The 16,595-nt window shown below is 35.8% G+C and overlaps 1 protein-coding gene across 1 annotated transcript in view; it reads right to left on the bottom strand.

Moving 5' to 3' along the window:
* Positions 1-3,293, bottom strand: part of Pis (phosphatidylinositol synthase) — a 63,729-nt gene extending 60,436 nt beyond the window's left edge. The window contains exon 1 of the mRNA XM_081768923.1: positions 2,999-3,293. The gene's annotated coding sequence lies outside the window, so the exon portion shown is untranslated. The remainder of the gene's footprint in view (positions 1-2,998) is intronic.
* Positions 3,294-16,595: the final 13,302 nt, after the last annotated feature.

Below are 16,595 nucleotides of genomic sequence, written 5' to 3'. Positions count from 1 at the left end.
TCTCGGGGTTCTGTCGTTTCCTTCCACTTTCTTCATTCCTCATTTCATTCATTTCTTATAATCACCATCTCCTGTAGCCTAGCCAGCATTACAGTAGGACGTAAAACTTGAAGATTTCATTTTCACTTCTTTTTCTTTTTTTTTTTTCAATACGGGGCGTTAAATTTGTGCTTTGCCTAAGGGCGCAAATTACTTTTTTAAAAAATCCTTACGCTTAGGTAAATATCTACTACTTTAATAAAACTATTCTCTATTTACAAAGTAGCTTTCGTGAAGTTAGATTATGAAGTTACACTTTAAGATCTTAAAATTCTACTTTTATCTATTAGATTGCAATTGGAATTTTGTTGGTTGGTTGGATTAGAGTTTTGCGTCCTTTTCAGCAGCGAGACTATATCAGATGTGGACCTAGAGATTAACGTGAAATCCGAACTACATAACTTGGAATCGGATGGAGGCTTCTCGCATTGAAGACACGTACGCTAACCATGTAGTCATGAAAGAACTCGCATTTGAAATGGTAATGTTAATCATAACGAACATGTCACCCTGTTTATTATAGAGTAAATTTTTATCTCCCATTACTGTGTTATCTTAAAATGACTTTTGAGTGATTAACAGTGGGCGTTCACTCTCGTAACAGAAAACTTCTGCAACATTTTAAAAGCTACCTTGCAACCCATCAGAAATTACGTCTAACTCGAATCAATAATAATAGAAGATGGAATTTGATATTTTGCAACTGTTAGTTTGTTGGCTAGTGTGCAGAGCGCTCTAAAACCATCAAGAAACTAATTTACTCACTCAACTATTTAAAATTTGTTACCTTCTCACATCAAAATCATGGCATTTCTTTCATCAAGTTCCATCAATGCCATGCGAACTACAGTAGTAAACTCGTTTATATTAAACATTGCCAGGTGGTATCTTCGCACAGGCATTAACATACTGACATATTTAATTTACGTCCTTACTCACCGTCGCTAAAGCGCCTACTCCTACGGATACCTCCAAGTGATAACGGTCCAGATTTCCCTGAACTGAATCGAGCTAGTTGTGAAGTTAGTTCGTAGTTATCACCTGGCGTGATTTTCGCATTTCTAGGTTACACAACAGACAAACTGACGACCATGCCTCATAACGAAACTACAGCAAAACAAACCATTGGAAAACATGTACACCAGTGCCACTTTCTGCAGTACAATAACATCAGCTAGCAATGTTTATGTAAACTGATCCCTTTTTGGGTTAACTTTACAATACCACTGCTTTAAAGGGTTGTTTGGTTTAAACCATGGTTAAAGGTTTAAACCAGCTGGTTAAAAAAAAAAAAAAAAAAAAAAAAAAAAAACTGTTTAAAACAAAAAATGTTCGTAAAAGTGTAAGTGTTTGTAAAATCTTGATGAACACACATTTGTGGGTTATCACGTTTCACTTCCGTATATTATTCGTATTATATCAGACCTAAATTCCCCATTCATTACTCAAAGATTATACTACAAAAGCAACTTTTTAATATAAGTTTATAAATGTTTGTTTTGTGATTCTTTTGTAGTTATTATTGTTATGTAATTGCAATCAAAGAAAAATTCTAAATATTGTTTCGTTTCAATGTTTACTATTGATAAAATACATCGAAATGCCGTACTTTTTGTCTGTGTGTGTGTGTTCGGGGGGGGGGGTCATACAGACCCCACGAGAGGCATTTAGTGAAATGAGAAGTATCTTTGGTATCTATTTATGTATAAATGAAAAAATGAAATCTTTGAGGTTTACGTCCCACGGTTATGCCGGTTAGGCTAAAGGAGACGGTGATGATGAGTGATGAATGAAAATGGTGGAATGAAGAAAGTGGGAGGAAACGGGAGAACCCCGAGAAAACCCACGCACACGGTGTTTGTTTATATATAAATGAGTCTGAGCCAAAGTGGACTCAAATAATTCTTATCTTTATTCACTTTTCTTACTGATATACAAATTAAGTCGTTGTATTTCTTTAATTTGGACCAATAAAAGTCGTTGTTAACTAACTTGAACTAAATTAGTTCTTCTGTACTCCGTAGTACTTTGAAATTGTCCATATGCAATTCTGTATAATGGTTTCACTTGTGCAACTGTTTATCTTTTTGTCCTTCTGAAATGACTCTTGACAGTTATATTAAGAAGCGTGTAAAGATCAGTACAACTTATTTTTATCAGGATTCTTTCGTGAGTGAGTCGGCAGACGTATCGCATTTGTGGCCAATTAGTCCTGGTTCCGAGTTCAAATGGAGGACAATTTCTCTCGGATGTAACTCGAGAAGCGGTTTTTATTCCGCTTTAAGCTTATGTGACCCCTTCCAGCATAACCCGGTTGTTGCATAACAACATCAAGGCGAAACAGACTTATTTCTGTCCATATATAACATGAATATATAGAGCAAATTATTTAAACCAAATAAACCTGGTTTAAACCCAAAAAAACGTTTTTTTTTTCAATAAAAACCATGGTGTTTGCCAACCCTGCTGCTTTAAAAGGGTATAGTAGAGTACGATAGGGTAGAGTAGAGTAAGATAGGGATAAATGGAATAGAGGCAGGAACGGGTTAGCTTAAGGTTAGGTAGTTTTGATAGTGTAATTTCTCGTTTCTGAGTGAGTGTACCTGCTGGAGCGGGCGTTGTAAAAATAATCCACTTTTTAGTTAAGTGTGTTACCTTTATTATTATTAATACAGCCTAAGTGCTTTTTTTCTGAATTCACAAATTATCTTACCTACAAATTTTTAGACTCTAGCACCAAGATTCTTAAGCTGTACCCTAAATTTATATGGAATAATAATAAAAACAAAATAAACGACTAGCAACACTTTACCAGTCAAAAAAAAAAAAAAATAGTGCAAGGGAAAATAAAGAATAGCTCCCTCAATGTGAAACCGTTGGAATTATTTGAACTTATGAACGTATAAAATAATGATTTAACTACGATCCAAACAACAGTAACGATAAAGGAGAAAAGTACCTTGTTACTCCTTAATAAACAGCTGATTCAACCAAACAGGAGGGCTCTGTAGAAATCAGATTAGTTCAAGTACTCAAGCGTAAAATTAAATTACGTATAATTAACTTAAAGCCAGCACATTTGTTTCGATTAAAGCTAGCAAAATATATACCGAGTTTCTTCGGTTTTAAAATCCTTTCGTCTACTTATTTTAATGATAATTTGCCACACACAACGGTAAACTTTTTCTGCTAAAACCTGCCTATCTCAATTCGCATATTTTCGATCTGTCTTGTCTTGTGGTAGACCATTACCGGTCAAATAGGTAGGTGCACCAGCTTGCTAGTTATGTCTGCTACGAATACAAAATTGTCAAATGTGTACCTCACACGGAGGATTTATCATTCAGGAGCAAAATTGAATTAAATACAGGACACAGTTGGGAAAAAAAAGATACAATCGGGAGAAAGGTCCAAGTCAGGAATAGGTAAAAATCGGGAAAGAAATTCAGACAGTGAAAGAGGGCTGAAAGCCAAGTTGAACAGGGCAACAAGTTAGAGGAAAGTGGGAAGTGTAAAATGAAAAAAGGAACAAAGAATAGAAAAAAGAAGGGGATGTATGTACGTGTAAATGAAAAAGAAAGTGCAAGTGTAGCGTAGGTGTATAGGAGATCCCACTCAACTCTTCCTCACAGAGCACCACCACACACGAGGCACTCGCCGTAAGGGCCACTGTTGAACTCCCTATTTTCGATCTGCCGCTTCATACTCGAAATATTGTAAATTATCATTCGACGGCAAATATAAGGGTAGGAAGCAGTGATGTTTTCAAAGATTTCTGCGTAGATGCGAATATACTTTTAGTTTCTGTGCGGTTTGCGGATAAAATTGTTGATCTTTATGAAAATACTAGAATTTTCTTAATCACTCTTCTAAACAATATTAGTTATTTGTGTCTTGCCTGAAGGTGTGGTTTTGTTTCGGGATAAATATTCGCCAGAACAAATTTGGGATTGGTGGGATTTTCTTTCAATCTCATAATTAGGGTTGCCATATGTCCGTATTTTGTACGGACTGTTTGTATTTTTGGTCCATGTCCGTATCCGTACAAAGCATGAAATAGGAAAATGTTCCTATTTAACATGGAGCTACCCGAAAATTTCCGAGTCGAGAATCGCTAAAATCTCGGACAAAAAGAAATGTATTTTCATCATATAAATTATATTTTAGTTACTATTAATAAAGTAGGTTATGTTTTAAAAAAGGTCTCATTTTTCCATTCCAGGCTTCTTTTTGTTAGATTTAATATACGTAATCTAATGGCACGATTTATTATATTTGTGTTCAGGGAGTAATCTACACCCCAGAACACCCCCTAATATCCCCAAATTTCTTTAAATCAAATTAGTTTAAATTGATGCCCCCCAGAATAAGCCTCAAATATGCCTGCCTCCAAATGTTCAAGAAAACTCTGCTCTCCAGAACCCTACACAGCATTGTTTTGCAACTTCACAAATATTTTGAATATCGCTTAAAAAAATTGAAGACAGATTTGCGCCGCTGCAAATGCTCATACGCGACACTGTGGCACAATATTTCGCGTTCTTCCTTCTGTGTTCTTCATATACAATTGATTTTAGCTAAAACTCTGTCATGAAATTCAAACACCTCGTAAGGTATTTTAGTGAACCACCTGCACCTCTTTTCCTTCCCTTCTACGTTAAGTGGCAAACAAACCCGCTCAAATACATTATGAATTATTTTAAATAAAAAAATCAAATTACCAACTTTCATATTTCTAACAATAAGGGATCCTGAGATATGGACATCTTATAATATTTCCCATCCCTTCCCTTCCCTTTTAGGTAAAATATCAAAACCGCTGAAATTCGTGTTGAATTATTTTAAGTGGGAAGTCCATATACCAAATTCCATGTTTCTAACTTTCAAAGATTCTTAGATATTGATATCTTACTATAATAATTGCAATCTGTGTCCCTTTTTCCTTCCACCTCTTGTTTTCTCCATTGTACTAAAGCATCAAAAAACGTTGAAACGCTTGTAAATTTATTTTAAATAAGAAATCCAAATGCCAAATTTCAAGTCTCTAACATTAAGGGATTCGGAGAGATGGCCATCTTATTAAAATAATTTCCACACCATTTCCCCTTCCTTTCTTCGAATTTCAAAAAAATCTTTCCTGAATGATACCCTACGTCACAAATCTTAACTACTGTTGGAATTTCAAGTTCTAGCTTAAGCAGTTTGGCCTGTGCGATGATAAGTTATTAACTTAGGACTTCGTCTTTTATATATGAATTACAATAACAGCTTGTGTCATTTCCCAAGAAAAGATGATATGCCATTAAAAGCCACAATTAATTCCTGGTCCCTTCCTAATGTTTCCGCGTTGAACCCCAAAAATCACGGCTTCTTTGTTGATCTAGTAGCTAGCGAACGTATCTTTGATCTTTGATGTATGAAGTTCTGTGGTCAGTGCCGTGCCGTGAAAAATCAGCACCTGGGGCGAGAGTAAACGACGGCGCCCCCGTACATATAAGTAAGGTCGATAGACTAGCCGCGAAGGGCCACCATGGTTGGCGCGAAACATAAAAAAAATTTCAAAAATAAACCCTGCTTTTCCTGGTTTTTGAGTACATTTTTATTACTTTTCTTCCTTCCATTTTATATATGTGCACAAGTATAAATCTGACCTCGGTGAAATTAAATATTAGATTGAAAAATACTACTGTTGATCTAAAATGTTTTTTAAGTAAGTTTTCCTCTCTCTTTTTTTCCTTCTTTTCTTTTTCCACCCGAATTTTGCGTCCCCTTACTTCGGCGCCCGGGACCATCGCCCCACTCGTCTCGGCACTGTCTGTGGTTTGATTCCTGGTGAGTGAGCATCGAACGCACTACAGTGGTTCAGATCCAACTTTAAACTCTAGTTATCGTTCCGTAAAGCATCGCTTTTGACAAACGACATAAATACATATCAATCAATCAACCAACCGAAAAGTCTCAGATTCAGAAAGCTTTCGGTAAGGAGCGCTGAAGATTCTCTGTTTCTCTTTACTCAAAGTGAAGATACTTGTAGTTTCGGGACAAGAATTCTATTTCCATATCCTTTTTCTGGGACACAATTTTAAAATATACCTTTTTAGTTCAAAGGTTTACCCTCCTTCCTACAGCTGTTCGCCCAACGAGTGAATCATATTCTCGCTCCTTTGGGGCTTATGGTGACCGTCTCAAGGAACTAGGGATAGAAGTAGTCACATTTCAAATATGTCTGCATTAAGTACTATTAAGTACCACACATTTTGATTTGACTGTGGTAGGCTTGTCCCACAGTTTGGATAGGTCGGGAAAAGACCTTCCCAATGGTGAATGCTGGAAATAAATTTTTAAAAACCTCTGGAGGGGCGGTCGCCCCCTCCGCCCTCCCCGTGGATCCGCTAGTGCTTTCGGGTAAAATGCATTTTATACTATTTATAACGGTGAAATCAACAAAACCTTTCTCTATCAATTTATTACTAATATTGTCATTATTATTGTTGATATTCCTATTCCTATTCCTATTATTATTATTATTATTATTATTATTATTATTATTATTATTATTATTATTATTATTATTATTATTAAGCCTATTATTATTACTTTTGATAAATAATAAGAATTGACCTAATGTTGCGTTCGCCCTTACTACCCGGAACACCTCACATAGGCCTACTTTCGCTGTTAGTAATTTAAATATACATCTATCAAAAGTTATAATAATAAATGAAGGAAATAATCAATTTTACTTGTACTACATCCTCTACACACCGAAGTTCGAATTCAATGGCATTCAAAGAGTGGGAGAAGTGTATAAAATGTTCATCAATCTAGTTTCATTGAAAATGATACTATTAACAGTTGAAGAGATCAATTCTAAAAGAGCCTAAGTCAAAAAAGTAAGTTTTTCAGGAGACGATTTTGTGTGTGTGTGTGTGTTTCCATCATTCTATTTCTGTGAAATGAAAGTAATCTACATAAAAGAAAACTGTAATTACCTTTTTTTTTTTTTTTTGCAAGATAACGGTGAAATTTTCTATAGCAAGAGTTTTATAAGTCTTTTTAGGCGTGAGTCAGAAAATAACTGTCGACTAAGGACATTTTGGAAAACAAGGCTCTTTTTTTGCCCACAATTAATTTGATTTATGGAGTTTTGGCATGAAACCCAATTCATTATACAGAAATACTAAAATAGAACTTAACAAAACCAGAAACTCAAAATTGACAAAATATGACTTAGGCTCTTTTGGAATCCACCTCTTCAATTTCTTCGTCTACTAATTACTAATCGTACTACAGTATAATTACTTAGAATCACTAGTGCATTTATAAAGTAAAACGTAAGGGCTTCATTCTCGACAGAAAAGAACAACGAAAACAGTCTCTTGACCTTTAGAACCTTTTTCAAGTAAAGATGTAGATTATCGAAAATATGTAAAAGAAAATTACTGATTAGTAAGTCTTCGTTTTCAATCGGCCAATCATAACAACTTACGTGGAAGTTCGTGCATATAACTAGTTACATGATAGTAACACATTCAATTTATGTGTAGTTATTTTAAGGGAATATACAGAAGGAGATAAATAAAATTATAACTAAGACAATTATAAAAGAAACTGTTAAATGCCGACCTAAAACAATAGTAACACATAACAAGTGTAATCCGTCGAAAAAAAAAAAAAAAAACAGTATTCTTGTCTTGCCTTATCTTGTCAATTATGGCTGACTTGCCATTATGACAAATCTGTCACATTAACAATCATATTCTCTTAAATTTGCACACTAGTAATAAATCCTCATATTAACACTGCATGTACCATACACTCATGCCCAAAATTATTGTCGCATGTCTATAAATATGCTGTTGTAGGAATATAATTTGATAACGAATTCGCCCGATATTTCTTATAATGTTGGTATGTGTATAATTGGCAGAGACATGTATGTGGCAAATTTCATGTCAAAAGAACAGTAAACAAGAATAATAAAACGAAAATAAAACTTTCGTGTCCGTTTAGCAACATTTTGTTTTATTTCATTCTAATTTTCGTATTTATAATTCTTTTTCTATGAAATTTACCACAAATATAAATTTTCCGATTATACACATAGTATCAGTATTAAAAGTACCCTGCAAATCATTATCAAATTATATTCTTACAAGGAATCAGTTATAGATAATGCGACAATCATTTTGAACATAAGTATACATTCTTTATGTTTCTCTTCCTCTATGAAACCCATTTTATTACACTGCTAATTATGTCTAATTTTCCATTGTAACAACATAATTATTTCAACTGATGACAAAGAAATATTGGGAAACTACGAAAGAAAGAAGTGTTTAACATGAATATGAAGATAGTAAAACAACGAAAAGAGTGCAAGAATGAAAATGAGGAGCGACTCTAATCATTCCAAGAGCAATAGTAATTTTTTATATCCATGGAAAAAAGAGTTCTCGGAATATAAGATAGGCTTTGCACTAAATTCCATGATATTTTCTGTTTCAAGAAAAAGATCATTTTATTTGGTAAGTAAGATCGGTTACCTTAGATTTTTTTAAGAGTTGCTTAGTTTCTGATATATCAGTAAATGAGTAAAGTAGCTGGTTATTGTGGTTTACATTACAATATTCTTGTCCTCGAGCTGGTTATGGAGATTCCTTCTATTTCAACTTCAATCGCAAGTTATAAGGAAAATAAGTCGGGTAGCATGATCGAGCAATCTACAACATCAAGTGGAGATCCTGGAGTAGTGGATGAATCCTGGATATTTGAGTGCGATCCTGAAATAAAGCGGCAGAGCGAAGAGTGGCACACTCCGTCATCTCCTCGGCCGAAGAAATGTCGAATGAGCAAATCAAAGATCAAGACGATGCTGATTTTTTTCTTTTTTCTTTGGACAGTAAGAGTATCGTGCACAAAAAATTTGTTCCACCAGGATAAACTGTCAACCAAGTGTTTTATAAAAGTGTCCTTGAAAGGCATAGGAAAAGAGTGATTCCTGTGAGACCAGACATTGCAGTGGATGCTTCATGACAATGCCCCGTGTCACACAGCCATTTCCATCAGTGAACTTTTGACCTCAAAACCCATTACTGTTGTTCCTCAATCCCCCTATTCACCTGATTTGAGTCCTTGTGACTTTTTCCTCTTCCCGAAATTGAAACATGTTCTAAAAGGACGTCATTTTGGAACTCTGGAGAACATTCAAAAGACTGTGACCGACCATTTAAAAATCATACCAGTTGAAGACTTCCAGCGCTGCTACCAAGAGTGGGAACCAGGGGCGGATCCAGGTGGATGCGATCGGGGCGATCGCTCCGCCCCCCAGAAAAGGAAACTTTCTTATTTTATATATAAATAAAGCCATCCATAAAAAGTTTGGAGGTCTTAAAACTAGTTCTAAGTAGCAGTATTACTACCGACCACCCTCCCCCCAGAAGTCCGTCCTGGATCTGCCCCTGGTGGGAACGATTCCGCCGGTATATAGCTGCCCAAGGGAACTACTTTGAAGGGGATAACATTGTTGTTTGAAAAACATACAAACTTTAGTTAGTACAAAATCAGTCTCATTACTTTTCTAACACACCTTGTATATGGATGACAAGCAATATTTATACTAGAATTAAAGAGCACATCAAGTACTTCAAAGATTTATATCAAGAAATTTCAAGAATTAAAATACTTTTAGGTGAATCCAAATATTCTGTTAATATGTGATTCATCTTTTATCTGGACAAAGGACCCAAAATTGAATTTAGACAAAAGTAGTTTAGATAGACAATGTTACCATTTAGTAAGTAACCGAAATCATAAACTTTGATAAAAAAAAATTCCGGAAATGTGAACCACCTAGATATTTGCATATTATCATTTAGTAATAAGCTTAGAGGCGACGAAAAGAACTATCATAAATACAAATGACAGCCACTGATCGCTGAATTTTTCAGTGTAATTCATACTTCTTGTTTCCAATTTGATACGTGCACCTTTATATTGTGTTTCTAAAATAGAAGTGTACTTCTACAAATTAAGATAAAAACAGAAAGATCTTTTAAAAAGTAGTTCCATCCGTTCCATGACATCTCTTACGGGAGAAAGAGAAAAGTATTCCCTTCAAATATCTTGTGTAGGAAATAAAATAGATCAAGGCTAAAAGTATTTGCATAGAAGAAACAGGAGGAACAAATGAATGTCAGATCCCTTACTAAGTAGTAAAATCAGTTGCATTCTTCAGCTATATGGTAATTAATGAGATATAGCCCAAAATTATAATTAACTCTTGTACTTTAATTTTTGTTTAGCTATATGAGCTTGAGTTGAATTGATTTTGAGTTTAACGTCCCGTTCAGCAGCGAGGCTATATGAGACGTGGACCTACTGATTAACGTGGAATCCGAACCACATGAGCTCCCGCCGGGAATCGAACCCGGGCCTCCTACGCCAAGTTTAGCTATAGCGTTGTTCAAATATGAAACATATATCGATTATTAAGTCATATCAAACTGAATAAACAATATACTAGAGGGTAAATTCTTATTTTAATTTTTGAAAAAACGTAGAGAAGATAATTTTTATAGCGATAAAATGTACGTTATTCGTTGTCAATAACCGATATATTTTATTCTGGTGGACTATGTTATTTATTTATTTATGTACTGTGTATGAAAAAATGCATTGTTCATAAGGAGATTGATTTGCCTTCTTTCAACAGTGTCACACATACTTCTACCAGTGACACATAATCATAACGGCAACACACATACACCTAATAGTAGCACACATACTCCTACCAGTGACACACATAATCATAACGGTAAAACACATACACCTAATAGTAACATATATACTCCTACCAGTGACACATATAATCATAATGGTAACACACATACACCTAATAGTAACACACATACCCCTACGAGTGACACACATAATCCTAACGGTAACACGCATACACCTAATAGTAAAACACATACTCCTAACAGTTACACGTAAATAATACGTAAAAAAAAAAAAAAAAGGAGCTTATATTCAATTTTAATGATCGACATGAGTGCCTTTGTAGGTAAAGAACAAGAAATAATATAGCGTGGTTTAGGGTCAAAGAAACAGAAAGGAGAAAGAAGTTGATGAAGTTTTAACGGAGGAAACCACTAATGATAGGAAAGATGTTCAATCAACGAAAGAGAAGACAGACCAGACAGAAGTGGTGGCAACTCTTGAGGAAAGAAAATATAACAATCATAAATTACAATTTTATCGCTACAAGATAAGGGAAGAAACTTAGCTAATGCCCTAATTGTTGAATTATTAAATCTTTATCGCTACATGCTAAGGAAAGAAAACTTATATAATGTTCTAATTGTTGTACGTATTAAAACTTTATTGCTACAACTTAAGGAAAGAAAACTTATATAATGTCCTAATTGTTGTACGTATTAAAACTTTATTGCTACAACTTAAGGAAAGAAAACTTATATAATGTCCTAATTGTAACTGTTTATGTATTTTTTCTCGACAATGTAAGGGAAGAAAACTTACCTAATGTCCTAATTTTTATATACAAGAATTAAGACATTCAGTAAGCTTTTTTCCTTAGCTTGTAGTGATAAAATTATGTTGTTTTTTTTTACTGATATGACTTCCCTTAAGAACCACTATTGCCTGGATGTCTCCTTTAAATGATCAAAGACACAACAACAACAACAAAAAATATAATGGTACCTGATGTTTCTTTATGAAGACACATTTTTCACATCACAATCCTGTGTTGATTGAAGAGGAATCCAACTGAAAATGTAGCTAGGCAAGAAAATGGAAAAAGATGAAATTAGCAATGGTAGTTATCTCATGTGTGTAAGGTAAGCAGTGCATACCCAAAGATAAAACTCACAAAAATAATATTATTATCTGACACTGAAAGAATATTGTAAGTATCAACTGCTGAAAGGAACGCTAAATCCAAAATGAGATCAAAATCTATGTATGAAAGAGGAAATCCTGACTAACTGACTGAATGAATTACTTACCAACGCCTAGACCACATACTTAAAGTAGATGAATTTTTGGAAATTAGACGTGGAAGGAAGGATCAGGGTTGCAATGGTTATAATGATACATCTATATCTCGAAATCCAATAAAGTTAGAGACATTAAATTTGATATTTAGACTTTTCATTTAAAATAATTAAGCACGTGTTTCAGCGTGTTTTGATGTTTCACCTAGAATGCAAGAAAAAGGGGTGGAGATGGTTCAATAAGATTCCCATATAAGACGTTCGAATTTCCTACGAGAGAAGGAAGATGCAAGGAAGATTGACAAAAAAGATCGTAAAAGATTGCCCACTGTTGCACATGGGTTCATTTGCTAGTTGCAATAGTTGCATTTGCTAGTTACATCTTACAGAGATCATTAGACAAGTTAGATTTTTGAATTTATGTGCAACAGTCTAGCAAACTACATTTGTCATATATGATATAAACAAGTAGCAGTGGATAATCAGTAGCGAATGGACAATTATCTTTAAAAGTGGAACTACTGGCATGTGGTATTCTGTCACTTCCGGCTTTAATAGAGACATTAGATTGGAGATAGAATACAAGTATATTCTTGGGGCGCTTCGTCGATAGCAGAAAACTGCTTCTCACTATATGTTAGCAATTTCTTTCTGTAACGATTGAAATGAAAAGTTGAAGTGATCGATTTCTACCACTTCTGTATGGCCTGATATTTTTTCAATTATTATTGATACTGGAAGCGGTAGTAGATTTATATCAATTTCAGTTTTACTAGAGTGGAGATGACACCGTGCTAGTGGGTTTTCTCGGGGTTCTCCCACTTTATTCATTCCGCCATTCCTTTCCTTCCTTATCATCACCGTCTCCTTTAGCCTGACCGGCATAACTGTGGGACGTAAAACTCAAATATTTCATTTCCTTTTATTTTCGAGTGGACATGGAATATCTTCTTTGCAAGCTTAATTGATCGCAGAAAACCGCTTCTCGCTATCAGTTACCGCTTTCACTATAACAATCAGGGGTGGATCCAGGGGGGATCGGGGCAATTGCCCCCCCCCAAGAAGAGGAAACTTTCTTATTATATATATGTAAAAAAAAAAACATCCCAAAGTTTGGAGTCCTTAAAAGTAGCAGTATGACAATCCACCGCCTCCCCAGAAGTCGGTCCTGGATCCGCCCCTGATAACAATCAACGCCAAATCCCAAAGTGATTAATTCCTACCACTTCCGGTTTAATTAAGTGTTAAGTGAGAAAGTAGTCCTATTCTCAGAACGCAGATCGATCCCATAATACCGCTTCTAACTATCTCTTATCAATGGTTTTAGGAAGACTATTCTCTCTATTTACTACTGTTTCTACTCATAGACATCACCGTTTTCTGACACTTTTTGTTTTAATAACAACATTATAATAAAAATAGAATATATTCTTGGGACGCTTGATTAATTGCAGGAAACCGCTTCGCGCAATTTACTAAGTTTTTAATCTTTGACGATCAACGTCGAAACAAGAAGTGGCTGATTTCTGCCATCTCTGATATGAATAAAGGGTTAAGAGATAAGATGGTATCTGTCACAGGGTTCAAATTAACGGAGGAGGATGAGGAGGATTTTCCCCCTTGTCACAATTTATCCCCGGTTTGTAACAAGTAAATGTCTTCCTTACCGGGAATATCTTTTTCTCCTGTATAAATATGTGAAGACAATATCTAATATTGCAATTTAGTTACTGCAAACACTCTCTTGAAATAGTTCTTTCCATTAATTAGTACAGTAGTTAGTAATGTTTTTATTATTATTTAACGGCTATTATTATTGTTTTCAGTGTAATATTATAATACCGTATATATAAAGGTAACCAAGAAAGTTCTATCGCTTTTTGATGAGGTCTGTGTTCAATTGGCCCTCACACCGTGAGTTGAATGCGAATGGAGATAAGGCGAAGGTCAGTTGTTGGGGTGGATATATCCAACATACTACCTGGTTGTGGCAGTTCAGTTACACTGTGAACTTGAGTAAGAACCAGGGGCGGATCAAGGACCGACTTCTGGGGGTTCGGTGGGTTGTCATACTGCTACTTTTAAGGGCTCCAAACTTTGGGATGGGTTTTATTTATATATATAAAATAAGAAAGTTTCCTCTTCTGGGGGGCGATCGCCCCTCTGGATCCACCCCTGGTAAGAACAGAGTGAATATGTGACCTCCACAGAGTGTCATAAGTGCGTGTATGCTGTACGAGTTTAAACTGGGATTAAACGTCGCTGCAGCGGGGCGGAAGACATGCCGGACCTTTGGTAAGGGTGTCGTGACTACGCGGAGAATGCAGCGGTGACTTAACAAGTTTAAGGACGGTGACGAAACACTCGAAGACGCAACACGTCCCGAAAGACCAAGACATGTACAAAACGAAGATCATCTGGCTGCAATTGAGGAGAACAGAGGCCAGACATGTGAGAGCTGGGACTACAATTTAGTGTGAGTGGGAAACCATTCGACAGCGTCTCCATCGATTTTGGAAGCATTACAATTTGGGTTGATGGGTCCAACATGATTTGACTCCGGGCCAAAAGGCAACCCGAGCAGACACCTGTTTCTTTGCTGGCTCGCCTGAGGAAGGAGTTATTTCTGGACAGGGTGTGGACATATTATGAGATGTGGGTCCTGTACGAAGCTCTACGGCGCCGTCATCATTGGTTAGCATTCTACGAATTGGTTCCAAAATAGCCGAAACCAGCACTGCACCAGAAGAATGTCCTATTGTGTGTTTGGTGGTCTACTCGAGACATCGTGCATCGGGAACTGCTACCAGCTGGTCAGAGCATCAATGCAACTGTTTACTGTCAGCAGTGGAGCCGTGTTCAAGAAAAACTATAAATTCAGGAGCCACCACTTTTAAATCACAAAGGAGTCCTGGTGTTACAGGACAACGCTAAGTCCCACATCGCTAGGATGACCCGGGACACTATTCTACGCCTTGGATGGGAAACACTATTGCATCCGCCATACCCCCGGATATTTCATTGTCCGATTATAACCTGTTCCATTCCATAGACAATCATCTTAGAGGACGCCTGTTTGTCCCTAGTAGAGATGCAAAACCTACTCGCAAAACCTACGTTGATACCTTCTTCCCTTCACGACCCATCAAGTTCTATCGCAATGGAATTCATGGTCTTCTAGAACCAGAATTCATGGTTGTTAGAAGGTCGTCGATGCTGATGAGGACCAGTGGCGACCGGTGGATTGTGGTTTCAGGTGTTGCAGTGCGAACGATAAGAGACAGAACATATAAAGTTGACTCATTGACTAATCAGCATAACTTTAGATGCAAATGCTATGTGACATGATAAATTAAATAAAATTCTGTTTTTAAAAAATAAAAAATGCAGAACATTTTATCCGATTAATCACCTTAATTAATTAGTAAGTTCATTATCCTCTCTTTGATTGAAGCAAATCTGTCTAATACATACATGAGGCGAAACAACGCTTACCAATGTGATATGGTCTGGAAAGGAAACCTCAAAACTCGCCAGATGAAGGATCAGCATGTAATAGAAGCCAAAAATCAAAGAACATCAAAACAAACAGCAGTTCTACACCCAGAAATGTTAACTGGGAGGGGTCCAAAATATTTGAGGGACGCGTCCAGTACGTCTACATAATATGAAACCTGTCTCATTCTGCACCCGAAAAGACGATAAGTAATTCTTACTTACTGTCACCTATATTTTTAGAAAAAATGATACAGCGATTATTTCTAGAAGAAAAGAAATAGTATATAATGAGGCGTAAAATGAAATATTTAGCCTACACCAATCGTTTCTCTGTTAAACAAGTATAGTTCGTTAAGAAAGTCTACAAATGTTAGTCAAGTTTCGAAATTTTTGTGAGGTCCGGACCCGGTGGACCCCCCTCGTGGATACGCCCCTGAGCATTGCTAACTAGTCCCAAATTCAATGTGGCGTTCCCCATCATACAGTTTTATGTGGAAATTATCGAGAGTATAAAATATATTTATTTTATAAAAGAAATATGTTTATACTAAAATACTATCCACAGAGGGGGGAGGGCAATTCTACATACTGACTTATTAATATTTGATTCACAAATTACTGTAGAAGAAGCCTTCATTATCAATATAAGCTAAGAATTAACTTGTAAATGCGGGTCTACTTCCATTTGTTTTCTCCTCTACTAGATATTTTCTTTCTTATTTTGTAATTCTGCAATCACTTTTTTTAATTGTCATTATATTGATTTGCTTCAGTATGGTCCCGTAATTTAAAAATATAAATGCATAAAAACAAATTCCATTTGTTAATTGTTAGTGAAAGAAAATTCAGAAATCTTATTTAGCGCGAAAAACCTTCTCGTTCTCTGGAAACCATGCTCTGTTGCAGAAGCACTGCAACGACCAGTACCTTTAACTTCTGAGATAGGGGAAAGGAGACTTAACATTTGCTCCAATTGCCGCGCTGAAGGAATCTGGTCGTTGTATGCTCGCTGCAACACAATATAAATTAGAGACTCTGTGA

Source organism: Thermobia domestica, chromosome 8, assembly GCF_964235325.1.
Source record: "Thermobia domestica chromosome 8, izTheDome1.hap1.1, whole genome shotgun sequence".
Lineage (NCBI taxonomy): Eukaryota > Metazoa > Arthropoda > Insecta > Zygentoma > Lepismatidae > Thermobia > Thermobia domestica.
The sequence above is the reverse complement of the archived record's forward strand: the minus strand, read 5'-3'. Positions and strand labels throughout refer to the sequence as shown.